Below are 15,035 nucleotides of genomic sequence, written 5' to 3'. Positions count from 1 at the left end.
CGACGACATTTTGATCTATTCCCCCTCCCGGAACCAACATGTGCGTGACGTGCGGGCCATGCTACAGACCTTGTTAGTGAACCAACCGTATTGCAAGGCTGAGAAATGCAAATTCCACTGCAAGGAGGTCGACTTCTTAGCGTACGCTATTCAACAAGGGAGTGTGAGTATGCAACCAGGCAAGATGAAGGCGTGGCCAAGGCCGCTTACACCCAAAGCACTACAATGCTTTCTGGGCTTCGCCAACTTTTATAGGAGGTTTATTAAATCCTTCAGTTCACTGGCAAGGCCCCTCACAGACCAGCTGCGGGGACCTGTGCGAAGGATCAAGTGGACTCAGGAGGTCCACAAGGCTTTCGAGTAGCTCAGGAACACTTTCACAACCTCTCCCGTCTTGCAACAACGACCCTGAGAGACCTTTCGTGATAAAGGTAGACGCCTCCAACATGGGAGTGGGCGCAATACTTTCGCAACACACGGGAGAGAGAGGTGGCCTGTGGCCCATCGCTTACTTCTCTGCTGAGCTCAGTTTCCAAGAGAGGAACTACAGGGTTGGGCACCGTGAGCTTCTGGCTATGAAGCTCGCTTTTGAGGAATGGAGGCACTGGCTTGAGGGAGCAATACACCCATTCACAGTTTATACTGACCAGAAGAACCTAGAATACCTCGAGACCACCAAGAGACTAAATGTCAGGCAGGCCATGTGGTCAATCTTCTTCTCCCAGTTTCAGTTCAAGGTCACCTACAGGCCGGGAGAGAAGAACACCAGAGGGATGGTGCTGCACATTATTAGTCAAACCACACAAGCCTACTGGAGAGACGTTACTCTGCTCCTGAAAAGCCACTAGACTCGGTATCGCTGCTTTGAGAGAATGGATAATAAAGATCCTGTTACTGGAACTTCACCTCTCGCTTCATCTCTGCCGCCGACGTCACACCCACAAAGCCTCGATTTAAATACCCCAGCATTAGGAGCTTGTGTTGTCTTTTCTGCTGATCTAGCAATCAAAACACTACTGACAGAACGTGACATTACAATATGCAGACTTCAGTGTATTTAACTGGAAATGCCGAAACAGATTTTATTGTGTTATTCAACATTTATTAATAACTGGCAGTGGTGACTGAAATAGTTATACAGGAACACTGTAACTATGTGTTTTTTCTTGGTCAAAGCAGGGCCACTTTCTTAAAACATGCTGGAAACATTGCCATCTTGTGAAAAAATGTGCTTTGATCTTAAATGCTTCTTGGGTTTCCAGACAGGAAGCTGTTTTTTTATCAGGACACGCTGGTCCATAAACTTCATGATCAGAAGCATTATTCATTCTATTGATCTGTCTGAATGTTAAGAGAGCTTGGATCAAGAGGTCTATAATTCCAAGCAAATTCACTTATGTACACATGCTAATGCAGTTTGATTTTATTACTTCAAGAGTCAAATATGTGGCTTATTAACTTACAGCTGTGCATATATTGAGAGAGAGAAAGAACATGCAACGTATAAAGTCATAACATCCCCCTGTTATGCCATTACTCAGTGTGGAACCAAAGCAGTTTACACACAAAAACACTCTCAGAAGGGGGTTAATGTTCACACTACACAGAACTTGCTGATTCTGCAAGTTGAGGAATACAGCGAGTCCTCAGTCAAAAAAACGGATCGAGACGTGACCTTCACCACAGGAGCAATAGGACAAACTGTGTGTGTGTGTTGCTGTATGTCTGTGTGTCGGTGGGATGCATGACAACGTGAATGACCGAAGGGTGTAAATTATGAGGGGATATTTTTCCATGAAATGAATAAGACTGCAAAGACTTCCTCTTTTTCAGGCCCATTTTAGTTTGTTTTTTAAAATATTTTTACATTTTTATTTATGAAGTTTTATTTGGGTGCAATCCAAGTCTTCTGGCATATGAGTTGAATTCTATAAGATATTTATTAATTTCATCTTAAGGGGTTTGACTGGTCCCTTTACAAAATGTAATGTTTTTATGTCACTTTCTATCAAGAAGTTGAAACAAAATCTGTCTTAGATGACCTGCAATATACATTTCCCCATCAACCAGGTTTCACATTATCTCATTAGTGGTAGGTCTCTGCTGTATTTGAACAGTAGGAAAGAGGGTTCCTTTGAGAAAAATCTTATCTATGTGCACATGTATGAATGCATGCACTGTGTGTGGGTGAGCACATGCATGCATGTGTACATTGTGTAGTCCAGCGTACAGACTGTAGTGAGCATTCATTTAAAAATTTGCCGTGTGATCACATGCAGTCTAAAGCGCTCATTCCTTACCTTTTCACCTGAAATCTTCTTGGCTCCATATCTCGCCCATAAATTTTGGAAGCCGAAAAAGGATCCGTGCCTTACCCGAGTGAGCCCACCTGCCCTAGCTGTATTATACACACATATAAATACATACATACATCTTACTCTCTCTTGTTATCTGTGGAACGAAATCTGCAGCAATAGTTTCATTAATTTGAAAATGAACGTTGCAGTTGAAAAACTAAATTGAAACTGAAACTTCAAGTTTTGATTTTGAACTTTGAAAAATACAACAATTTTATTCAAACTAAAAATAAGTGCAGGAAACGTTTCTGTTTAAACACAGCTTTGATTAAATGATTGAATATGATTTATTAATTCAAAATAATTCTGTTTTCACTTTTATAAGCACTTTGAGATCTTAATCTAGTTAGTACACTGAGAGCACATTATCAGACTATATTCAATATTACATTATGTTACATAATGAACTAACCTATAACTCACTTACTCTAGTTAGTACACTGAGAGCACATTATAAGACTATATTCAATAGTACATTATGTTACATAATGAACTAACCTATAACTCACTTACTCTAGTTAGTACACTGAGAGCACATTATCAGACTATATTCAGTATTACATTATGTTACATAATGAACTAACCTATAACTCACTTACTGTAGTTAGTACACTGAGAGCACATTATCAGACTATATTCAATATTACATTATGTTACATAATGAACTAACCTATAACTTTGCCATCAAGGTTCACATTCATCATATTAACCCTAAGACATCACGGCACGTCAGCTGCATATATTTAGCTAATATATAATAACAAATAATAAATCAATTACACAACACACAACACATACTAACACAACAACTCACTGCTCTTCATACAACACAGACTAACACAACACACACAGCTCTTCACACAACACAGACTAACACAACAACACACAGCTCTTCACACAACACAGACTAACACAACAACTCACAGCTCTTCACACAACACAGACTAACACAACACACAGCTCTTCACACAACACAGACTAACACAACACACACAGCTCTTCACACAACACAGACTAACACAACACACACAGCTCTTCACATAACAGACTAACACAACGCACACAGCTCTTCATACAATGCAGACTAACACAACACAACACAGCTCTTCACACAACACAGAGTAACACAACACACACAGCTCTTCACACAACACAGACTAACACAACATACACAGCTCTTCATACAACACAGACTAACACAACGGTGAATATTAATAGACTGTGAATATTACAGCAGGACACGTCCTCAAAGACACATGTAGACTGTGACTATTACAGCAGGACATGTCCTCAAAGACAGTGCCCACAAAGAGGCTTTTATTGTAAAACACATTTAAAGAAGGCAAGAGGTGAGGAAACATCTCTGGTTATTCTAGGAAATATGACCTGCCACCTAAAGCTCCTGGAGACCCAACTCCAAACCCTACACACAATAACCTAACAACATTCTGAACATTTACTTTAACTAAATGCAGTTCCATTGTTCCTGCATGTCTGCAATGGCACAATTCATTATCTAATTAAGCATAACACTTAAATACCCAATTAAGCATAACATCTGACTTTCTGATCTATTCATGATCAGATAATTATGAAGTGAGAGCTTAGATACATCTTATAAATGATTACTAATATATTAATTCATGGTGAATAACACTAACTCATTAGTTCATGATTAGTTCATTAAGATCCAGCTAGACAGTAACCATGATAAATGATTACTAATATATTAATTCACGGTGAATAACACTAACTCATTAGTTCATAATTAGTTCATTAAGATTCAGCTAGACATTAACCATGCAGCACACAGCCTGTTCACTGGGCTGCCATCTAGCAGGAGGGTCCGCAGCACACACGCAGAACAAACCAGCTGATAAACAGTTTCTGTCCTCTGGCTATCAGGCTCTTAAACAGGATGTGAAACAGTTAGTCCTTCCCAGTATCAGTTCACTGTGGCACTTTATCACTACTACTATTATTATATTTTAGCACACTACTACTTGAACATTTCCACATAGTCACTATTAATATACAGTGTGTAGTTTATCTACAGATTACCCTTCGCTAATATATTCAATAGTCACATTGTTTATTTTGTCGACTCCTGAAGTCACATTGTTTATTTTGTCTACTCTGCTGTTGAATATTCTGTTTATTCTGTTTATATTTAGTATATTATTGTCATCTCATCATTAGTTACATGTATAAATGTTAATACTGCTGCAGAGGAGTCACCCGAGCCTAACCACAAACACTTCCGTGCATTAATGTCCTGTATGTTTATACAAATGACAAACTTGACTTGACTTATGGAATCATTAATTGTGCTCATGTAGAAAAAAATGCTGTTTTGAGACTGTGAAGTTATTGTCAAGCTTGTGGGTCAAATGATGAATTTTAACCTTTACAGAAGAGGATTTGGGTCAAATGATGATAAATTGAGATTTGATGGACTGAAATACATAAGAGTCACCTGAACGTTTCTCTCAGTAGGTGGTCTTGTACCAGTGAAGCCCCTTCTAATCTCTCATGTTGGACATGTAGTCATGGAGACTGTCCTCTCCTTTGCTTTCCCAAGCACTTTCACTTTCATAATGCACCTGCTTCAGCTCATGATGGGATAGCCAATAAGCACATGTCTTGAATCCATTATCATAGAGCAATGAGACCACTAGGTGGCGGACTGACATTGGATTTGGTTGACTTCATTAAATGCATGTTTACTATATACGCATTTTTGATGAGGAGAAATGCAGTGTGTCTGAACTGCAGGTTTACAGTGATGAGAGGGAATGCAGTGTGTCTGAACAGCAGGTTTACAGTGATGAGAGGGAATGCAGTGTGTCTGAACAGCAGGTTTACAGTGATGAGGAGGAAGGCAGTGTGTCTGAACAGCAGGTTTACAGTGATGAGAGGGAATGCAGTGTGTCTGAACAGCAGGTTTACAGTGATGAGGGGGAATGCAGTGTGTCTGAGCAAAAGTGGAATTTCCTGATGCAAGAACTTTTTATCTTTCCCGCTGGACATGTTATGCCAATATCAGACTGTTCAGAAAGCTCTAAATAATCAATAATGTGAGATTTGTTGATTTAATCTCTTCCGTAAATGTAAATAAACATTCTAAAGTATTAAAAGAGATCACAGCAACAGAAATACTGGCATCAGATACTGCTGACATTATAGTAATGACACACCTAATATTATCAGAGGAATTTCTGTTTAGAATAAAACTGACGTGGTCCTTATGGATCAATGACACAATTACTCCGTCTAATCTGTTTGCCAAAATCTTGGACAGTATTCTAGCATCAAGCGGTATTAAGGAGATTGGCCTATAATCACCAGAGTCTTTATCTTTGTTTAATATTAATGTAATAAGGGACTGAGACTCTCTGCTCTTCTTAATTAAAATCACACGTATAAATAGTTTGTTTACAATTTTTTTAATTTGGAAGATTCAACTTCTAAAAATTGTAACATTAGAAATTTAAAAAGATGAGTGGTTAGAACAGGGGACATTGGGTTGGTTCGTAATTTTCAGGATCTGTTTGCTTTTCTTAGATCAGTGTCACTGACAGGTTTTCTTCCGGTGGGTGACGGGGTGTCTGGGGTGTGCAGCATCATGGGCGCTGCATCGTGTGCTCACCATGGCTGGCACACCCCTGCCCTGGATGTGTCATGGTTAATGGTTAATGGTTAATGGTCATCATGGTCATGGTTAATGGTTAATGGTCATGGTTAATGGTTAATGGATATCATGGTCATGGTTAATGGTTAATGGTCATGGTTAATAGTTAATGGTTAATGGTTAATGGATATCATGGTCATGGTTAATGGTTAATGGTTATCATGGTCATGGTTAATGGTCATCATGGTCATGGTTAATGGTTAATGGGTAATGGTTATCATGGTCATGGTTAATGGTTAATGGTTAATGGTTAATGGTTAATGGTTATCATGGTCATGGTTAATGGTTAATGACTATCATGGTCATGGTTAATGGTTAAGGGTTAATGGTTAATGGTTAATGGTAAATGGTAAATGGTTATTATGGTCATGGTTAATGGTTAATGGTTATTGGTTATCATGGTCATGGTTAATCGTTAATGATTAATGGTTATCATGGTCATGGTTAATGGTTAATGGTTAATGGTCATCATGGTCATGGTTAATGGTTAATGGTTATCATGGCCATGGTTAATGGTTAAGGGTTAAGGGTTAATGGTAAATGGTTATCATGGTCATGGTTAATGGTTATCATGGTCGTGGTTAATCGTTAATGATTAATGGTTGTCATGGTCATGGTTAATGGTTAATGGTTATCATGGCCATGGTTAATGGTTCATGGTTCATGGTTAATGGTCATGGTTAATGGTTAATGTTTAATGGTTAATGGTTCATGGTTATCATGGTCATGGTTAATGGTTAATGGTTAATGGTTAATGGTTATCATGGTCATGGTTAATGGTTAATGGTTAATGGTTATCATGGTCATGGTTAATCGTTAATGATTAATGGTTGTCATGGTTCATGGTTAATGGTCATGGTTAATGGTTAATGGTTAATGTTTAATGGTTAATGGTTCATGGTTATCATGGTCATGGTTAATGGTTAATGGTTAATGGTTATCATGGTCATGGTTAATGGTTAATGGTTATCATGGTCATGGTTAATGGTTAATGGTTAATGGTTAATGGATATCATGGTCATGGTTAATGGTTATCATGGTCATGGTTAATGGTTAATGGTTAATGGTTATCATGGTCATGGTTAATCGTTAATGATTAATGGTTGTCATGGTTCATGGTTAATGGTCATGGTTAATGGTTAATGGTTAATGTTTAATGGTTAATGGTTCATGGTTATCATGGTCATGGTTAATGGTTAATGGTTAATGGTTATCATGGTCATGGTTAATGGTTAATGGTTATCATGGTCATGGTTAATGGTTAATGGTTAATGGTTAATGGATATCATGGTCATGGTTAATGGTTATCATGGTCATGGTTAAGGACAACAACCAAACTCTGGATGTTACAGCCAGGACTCGGTTTGTGGGTGGGCTGCCCCACTCTGGGACAATGCTGAGTGATGTGTAAGTGTGTAAGTTACTGAATGTGTGTGTTTAGGGCTGTTCATGTGATGTGAGTGATGTGTAACACTCTTCCTACATATGTGTGTGTAGGGTTTGCCATGTGATGTGAGTGATGTGTAAGTTACTGAATGTGTGTGTTTAGGGCTGTTCATGTGATGTGAGTGATGTGTAACACTCTTCCTACATATGTGTGTGTAGGGTTTGCCATGTGATGTGAGTGATGTGTCACACTGTTACAGAATGTGTGGGTGTAGGGTTGGTTATGTGATGTGAGTGATGTGTAACACTGTTACTGAATGTGTGTGTGTGTAAGGTTGGTCATGTGATGTGTAACATTGCTACTGAATGTGTGCGTGTAGGGTTGATCATGTGATGTGAGTGATGCGTTACACTGTTACTGAATGTTTGTGTATGTGTGTAGGGTTGGGCATGAGCTGTGAGTTATGTGTAACATTGTTACTGAATGTGTGTGTGTAGGGTTGGTCATGAGCTGTGAATAATGCGTAACACTGTTACTGAATGTGTGTGTGTGTGTGTGTGTGTAGGGTTGGTCATGTGATATGAGGGGGTGTGACACTGTTACTGAATGTGTGTGTGTAGGGTTGATCATGTGATGTGAGTGATGTGTCACACTGTTACTGAATGTGTGTGTGTAGGGTTGGGCATGAGCTGTGAGTAATGTATAACCCTGTTACTGAATGTGTGTGTGTAGGGTTGGTCATGTGATGTGAAACACTGTTAGTGAATGTGTGTGTGTGTGTGTGTAGGGTTGGGCATGAGCTGTGAGTGATGTGTAACATTGTTACTGAGTGTGTGTGTGTAGGGTTGGTCATGTGATATGAGTGAGGTGTCACACTGTTACTGAATGTGTGTGTGTAGGGTTGATCATGTGATGTGAGTGATGTGTTACACTGTTACTGAATGTGTGTGTGTAGGGTTGTTCATGTGATGTGACTGATGTCACCCTGTTACTGAATGTGTGTGTAGGGTTGGTCATATGATGTGAGTGATGTGTAACATTGTTACTGAGTGTGTGTGTAGGGTTGGTCATGTGATGTGAGTGATGTGTAACACTGTTACTGAATGTGTGTGTAGGGTTGGTCATGTGATGTGTAACACTGTATGACTCCACACAATCGCAGGTCTCTCATGTTTTACATCTTGTTTCTTATAGACTTCATCTTGTTTTCTCAGCCATAATCATTTCTCAGTTCTTTGCATCTGAAATGGTATCATTGAGTTTTAAATCAATACTTGGAGCAAAATTACACTTTTATCTAGTTGGTCCTTTAACATAAATCCACTGATCACTTTTTTTTCTTTAAGTGTGTTGTTTTTACTTGCTAATATTTGTTAAGAAATAACATCTATTTTACATGTATCATTTCCATAGACACCCCCAAATGATCAAACACTTAAAATGCCTCAATCATCATTAATCAATGTATTCATTTTGAGTCTGTTGTTGCAATACATTGTGTTCAAACTGAGACTTTTACTTATTAGCAGTAATGCTGTTAACATTTACTTATTCAAATTATCAAAAATATCAAATCAGACTGTAATCAGCAGTTTCAAATGGGAAAATTAGAGATAAACAGACCATAGATGTATTTAAAAGATTATATTTTGGTAACAATGCATCAAGTATCAAAATACAGTAATACATTTAAACAAAAGAAGTGCCATAAAATATGATTTCTTCTTGTTTGTAAAAATAAGCATCATTACATTATATGTCTGAGATTTAAAAAATAAACAAATAAATAAAACACATGGCTGGTTTTTACCCATAAGGCACTGCAAGGAAAGAGGTTGGTGAAAAAGAATGAAAAATAAAATTTGTCATTTTTAAAGATAAACATTAAGCAACTCCTGGCAGAAAATTTTGCACTGACGACATTTTATCTCCCTGAACTTGAAGGCTATAGCCACCAGGCTTGGCAAAGAGACCCATCAGTGGACCTCAAGCTCCAAACTGCATATTATACCAACAGTACTCATCTGTGTACTCCTTCTCCTTCTCTCCTCTTCTTTCATTAATCCCTCCATCCTACCATTGGAACCATTTATTTTGATACTGGTCCTTGAAACTTTAATAAAAAATGTTGATAATTGGCAACGAAAATGTAAAGATGCTACAGGCAAAACTGCCTGTTTTTCCCATGACTTGACACAAAAGTATTTACATATGCATTAAATTACATCACAGGATCTCAGTAATATTTACATAAACATTTTTATATTGCATTTTTACATAAACATCTTTTCATTAAATTTATAGTACTGGGCAGATGGTCTTATAGTGACTGATACATATTCATCAGTATGACATTACGTGTGCTCTCTGAGGATCAGACCATGATTCTGGAGATGCATCTTACTGTACCTGCTCTACCAGGTGAGTTCAGGAGTGCTAATGTGATAAAACTCTGATCACGTATGATCGAATATACACTGATCTCTGACCTGGTCTGGGCTTCAGGTGCTACAGCAATGAGATATTTGAACAGTGATACTGAGGGTAAAGTGTTTGTTGATTTATTGAGGGTCGTATGTAGAGGGATTGAGCTTCAGGCAGACAAGGCCAAACTAAAAAAACACATCAGCCACACTAGAAATAAAATATTATTATTAGTCGGCTACATTTATTTAGCACCTTTCGCAAACTCAAGGACACTTTACAGACAGAAATCAGCTTTTACACTCAAATCACACACAGACTGATGAGAAGCATCAGCGAATTTACAGTGTTCTCTCTATCAGAAACCACAGCCCCCTGGGGGAGTGCACCAGTGCAGGGGAAGGGGAGGAGGTTAAGACCAGGACAGACCACCAACCATAGCTGGACATACACACACTGTAACGATTGGCCACCCTCCTGACATCCCTGTTTCCATAGTTTCCCTGTCGTGTCTGTTATCCTTTACTTCCTTGTTCCGATGCTTGGTTTTGTTTTCTCCACCCCTCGTCTGTTCCTCAGTTCCAGTCCTTGTTTTGGTTTTCCCTGTTCTTATGTTCACCTGTGTCTGGTTAGTCCTTAATTGTTTTGTTTGTTTAAGAAATGTGTTTTGTCTCTCATGTTGTTGGTTAATGCGGTAAGTTTGGTTTGTTCCATTTGTTCACTCTATCTCTGTCGGCGCCCTTGCTCTTTCGTTTGTCTAGTTCATTTATCACTATGCCTCAGTGTTTTCCTGTGTCTGTTTATTTTGGCTCTATTGTGTTCCCTCCGTTATCATTTGATAAATAACCTCTTGCATCTACATTCTGCCTCTCGCCTCGTCCCTGCTAATACGCAGCACACACACCTATCTATATCTACATGCATACACAACTTACATTGATACAGGACAGTTTTAGAGGATCTAGTCAACCTAACCTCCATGTTTGTGGGAGGAACCCAGAGGAAACCTACGCAGTCACAGGGAGAACATGGAAACTCCACCCAGATAGAAAGGCTGAGAGGCAAACTTGCCAAACACTAAGCCCTGCTGCACAAAAGAACCAACTGTCCCAATGTAACACAACCCAAATTAAGTACAATAACCCTCCCTAACTAACAAAAACGAATAAACACAAGTAAAGAATGGAGCAAATAAAAAAGTCGTCAAACTCCCTATTTCCCGACAACAATTTACACAGGACTACTATAATACTCCATACACAGAATGTACAACAGCAAACATGCCCAGAAAAGCAATAAGTCAGAATGATTTAACCAGCAGAGGACCAAAAACATAACAATCAGCAAACAACGCTCACTGAACAAACAAAACTAGCCAGCAGAGATGAATCTCTGTCTGCCGCTTTTTCCCGAGCTTCCCCTTATGCGTGGGGTAGAATGAGACAGACAGTCAAGACACAACACAGCAGTACAGCACAGGACAAAAGACTTGATCAGGTGGAGGAGCATCAAGAAGAGGAGGAGCCACAGGCTCCAACATAAACAAACACAAACAACCCTACACCTTAAAATACAGACACTTGAATTTTTCTCACTCATCACTCATAATTGTTTTGGTATCAGTAAGCAGGCATCACACAAAGTGCCGTAAAACATCAATGGCTGGATCTAAGAGTGTCCATCTGAGAATCCACCTCAAAGAGTCCAGTGAAAGTCACATGCTTTAGTGGGGATATGCTTCGATAAACAGCATCTCAATTAAGACCAAGACCTCAAACTATTACACTCAGTCCACACTGTTTGCATGATCCCGGCATTTATAGTCTAACTAATATTGAACCACAGATGTGCATGAAAAGTTATTGACACTACTCACACCCTCCTCCCCAACGTAAAGTAATTCTAGACAACATTAAAATCACAATAACTACACTTACCTTCCACAGTAACTGTTTGTTTGAATAATCTCTTCATTCTTAGTGTCTCTGATGATGTAAACTCCACTATCAGATGGTGTGGTTCCTCTCAGCTCAACAGCAGAGATGAGCGACGCTCTGAGTGTATTCAGGTTCACACTTCAGTGAGTGTCCATCCACTGTGCAGATTTGTCCACTAGGGGGAGCAGCTGCACCTGTGCTGTTATAAATAACCTCCACTGAGTCTGATACGGGCAAATCCAGCACCAGAGTTTCATTGGGCTTGATCCTAACTCAAGAACTCAATGCTGAAAAGAAAAACCATCAGGAACTTTAAAGGGGTTCAAATTTAATACATACTAATAAAATTAAATCATTAACGGTTCGTTAGCAAAGACTAAGAGAACAAACCCTTACCCTCTATCTGTAGGCTCACATCACAGATGTCTACACCATCACACTCACAGGTGTACCAGGTCCTCTTAGTGTAATCAGCATCAGTGATGGTGAGGAAGAGATCTCCCTTCAGGTACTGATCATGTGACATGTGAAATCTCTCCTTTGACTGACAGGATGTCTGGTTACATTGAGCCAGAATGTCAAGTTGTTTATGGGACACAGTCCATGTGATCAGACCAGAACACGTCTGAGTGCAGGGGAGAGTAGCATCATCATTAAGATTCACCTTTACTGAAGAGAAGGTCAATACAGGATGTGAAAGAGATTAAGAAAGTGGAATTTAAAAAGACATTCAATAAATCAGACAATCAGAACCCTTTTAGACCAGATGAGTGATGGAGGACTTTGTTGCCTTGAAGGCGGATTGCTTTCAAACCCCCCACTGCACCCACATACAGTCACTGGATCAGGGAATCCCCACACCATGGAGATTAGATACGCTGTCAGAAAGTCTACCACAGTGTTTAATACTATTTGGCAACCTTTACTAACCTTTGCTGAGAACATGGAAACTGACTGTCTGATTAGCTCTGTTCCTCTCTCTCGTACCCAAAGGCAGCCTAGCAAGGTTGGATATTTCAGATATAAGGTAAACATTCATCTCGATCACTTGTTAAATACATCCAATACCAAATAATAATGGCTGCACATTTCATGCATCAATAACAAAATAACAGTTGCCTCAATTTATATTCTGCTAATTACTAAATGTTTTTATGCTCTTTGGCACAGAAGCTCAAGTAGCCATTTAACTTTCATGATTGATGGTCTTCATTACACACCCATTAATGAGACCATATACAGACACACACAACAAAGGTGGTGGCTTCAGAAAACAAGTGCAAGCACATCTAGGTCTTCTGGCTTTAAGATGTTGCTATAGTTACTTCTGGTGCTATAGTGTAAGGTGTTGTAGTCCTCTGGGGAATACTGCTGTTCCTATAGTTACTTCTGGTGCTGTAGTGTAAGGTGGTGTGGTCCTCTGGGGAATACTGCTGTTGCTATAGTTACTTCTGTTGCTGTAGTGTAAGGTGGTGTGGTCCTCTGGGGAATAAAGCTGTTGCTATAGTTTAAGGTGTTGTAGTCTTTTAAGTTAATGTTGATTAGGGCACTGCATCAGTTAAAATACTCTCTAAAGAGGCTTGTGGAAGGGCTGTCCCACGCTCTAGAGGACGCGTGGTCTGGATACAGCTTGGCGCTGGCGCAGGTGAGCACCGATGAAGTAACATCAAACTATCCCAAATAATAATGAATTCTAGTTAATCTAGTTAATTAAAGGTCAATCACTGTCCTTGCGCAAATATCTAAATCCAGCACGTGCTCCGGAGTGTGCTGACAGTTGCACGTGATGTCTGTCTGCAGGTGCTGAGTGTGTTTGAGGAGATTTCACTTAAAAGCACACTAGACCAGATCAAGGAGAAACACAACCTGCAGACAGCCAAGAAGGTAAGAAATGTGTAAGAAAGCTAACCATAGAAAGTTGGGATTGTCAAGATAATGCCACCTCATCCTGTTGTGTTGGTGTCTTGAGTATCAGGTCTGTGTGCCCTTCTGAAACTCTTTCTCCTGTGACAGAAACAGATCTGAAATGTTGCGTTTGGGAATTTCTTTGGAGTGCTGGCCTTGTCTCAGTCCATACGACTACACAAGGTAAACACTTTAAGAACTAATTACTCATTTTCTTTAATCATTCTTCATGTTCACTCTCACACACCACCTCGTTCTCTTACTCTGTTGTGTGCTCTTTCCCTCTCTCTCTCTCTCTCTCTCTCTCTCTCTAGGAGCCACAGGTGCTGTTGGAGTGTGTTAAGCTGTTACAGAGTCTGGCTCAGTACAGGGATCACCTGAGAGACCTGCCCAGGAAGACCATGGTGGACATCCTGAGTGAGGTGACACTTCTCTGCTCAGCCCCTCTATAACCACACCTCCTCCATTCAGCCGGCGCAGTTCACGTTAATCCCCTACTACCACCTTCTGTAGCTGGTCTCTCTATGTTGAAATGGCCGTCCAGACTTAGTCTTTGAGTGTTGTTCACGCACATGGAAGGTGTTCATATTCTGAGTGAATCTTTTTACATGGTATTAGACCCCACATACTATGAGATGAGATGAGCTAGATCGCATAATCAGAAGAGGCATTGGCCACGCCCCTCTCAGAGTTCTTGCAATATAACCAAGTCAAGTTGGCACTCTGTATGTCTTATATTTTAACCAAACTGGCCGCAGTACTTTGTGCTGCTGAATTTTCTATTTGTGCCATATAAAACCTTGTTTACATTGTGTAACTGGTGTGACACCATAAAGGTGGTGACATAACTAGTGTAAACTAACCATGATGTGTCAAATAATATCTAATGCAGGAATGTAGAGTATTGGGATGGCAAGCTTGTGTAAAATGTCTCTTTGCACATATTGAATCTTTATAAAACAAACAGATCAAATGATCCACTAAATTCTTGAAATACACTCTCTTATGTAGTTACTTTTAGAATGGCTAAGTTATTTTTACTGTGGGAATTTGGAGTAATGGGATGGCAATATCCTGTTAAATGTCACTATATAGCACTACTTGAAGCTCTATAAAATACACAGATCAAACTCTTATCAAATTATCAACTGTTATTCAAGAAAGGATAGAGGCATCTAAAATCTTAAATATGAGCAAGCAAACCACATGGTGAATTGAGCAACACGGATACACCCACATCAGAACAAAGGACATAAATTAGAGATCAAGGTTGTGGAGCTGTCTGGTTTACAACAGCAGCGACGTCAGTTTTCCTAAAACTGTTACAAATTCAT

The 15,035-nt window shown here is 39.4% G+C and overlaps 1 protein-coding gene across 1 annotated transcript in view; it reads right to left on the bottom strand.

Annotated features, from left to right (window-relative positions):
* The window catches only part of LOC118241364 (NLR family CARD domain-containing protein 3-like), an 81,653-nt gene that overhangs the window by 17,438 nt on the left and 49,180 nt on the right, over positions 1–15,035 (bottom strand). The gene's annotated exons all lie outside the window — the stretch shown is intronic.

Source organism: Electrophorus electricus, chromosome 1, assembly GCF_041902795.1.
Source record: "Electrophorus electricus isolate QZ-2024a chromosome 1, ASM4190279v1, whole genome shotgun sequence".
In the NCBI taxonomy this organism is placed as follows: domain Eukaryota; kingdom Metazoa; phylum Chordata; class Actinopteri; order Gymnotiformes; family Gymnotidae; genus Electrophorus; species Electrophorus electricus.
The sequence above is the reverse complement of the archived record's forward strand: the minus strand, read 5'-3'. Positions and strand labels throughout refer to the sequence as shown.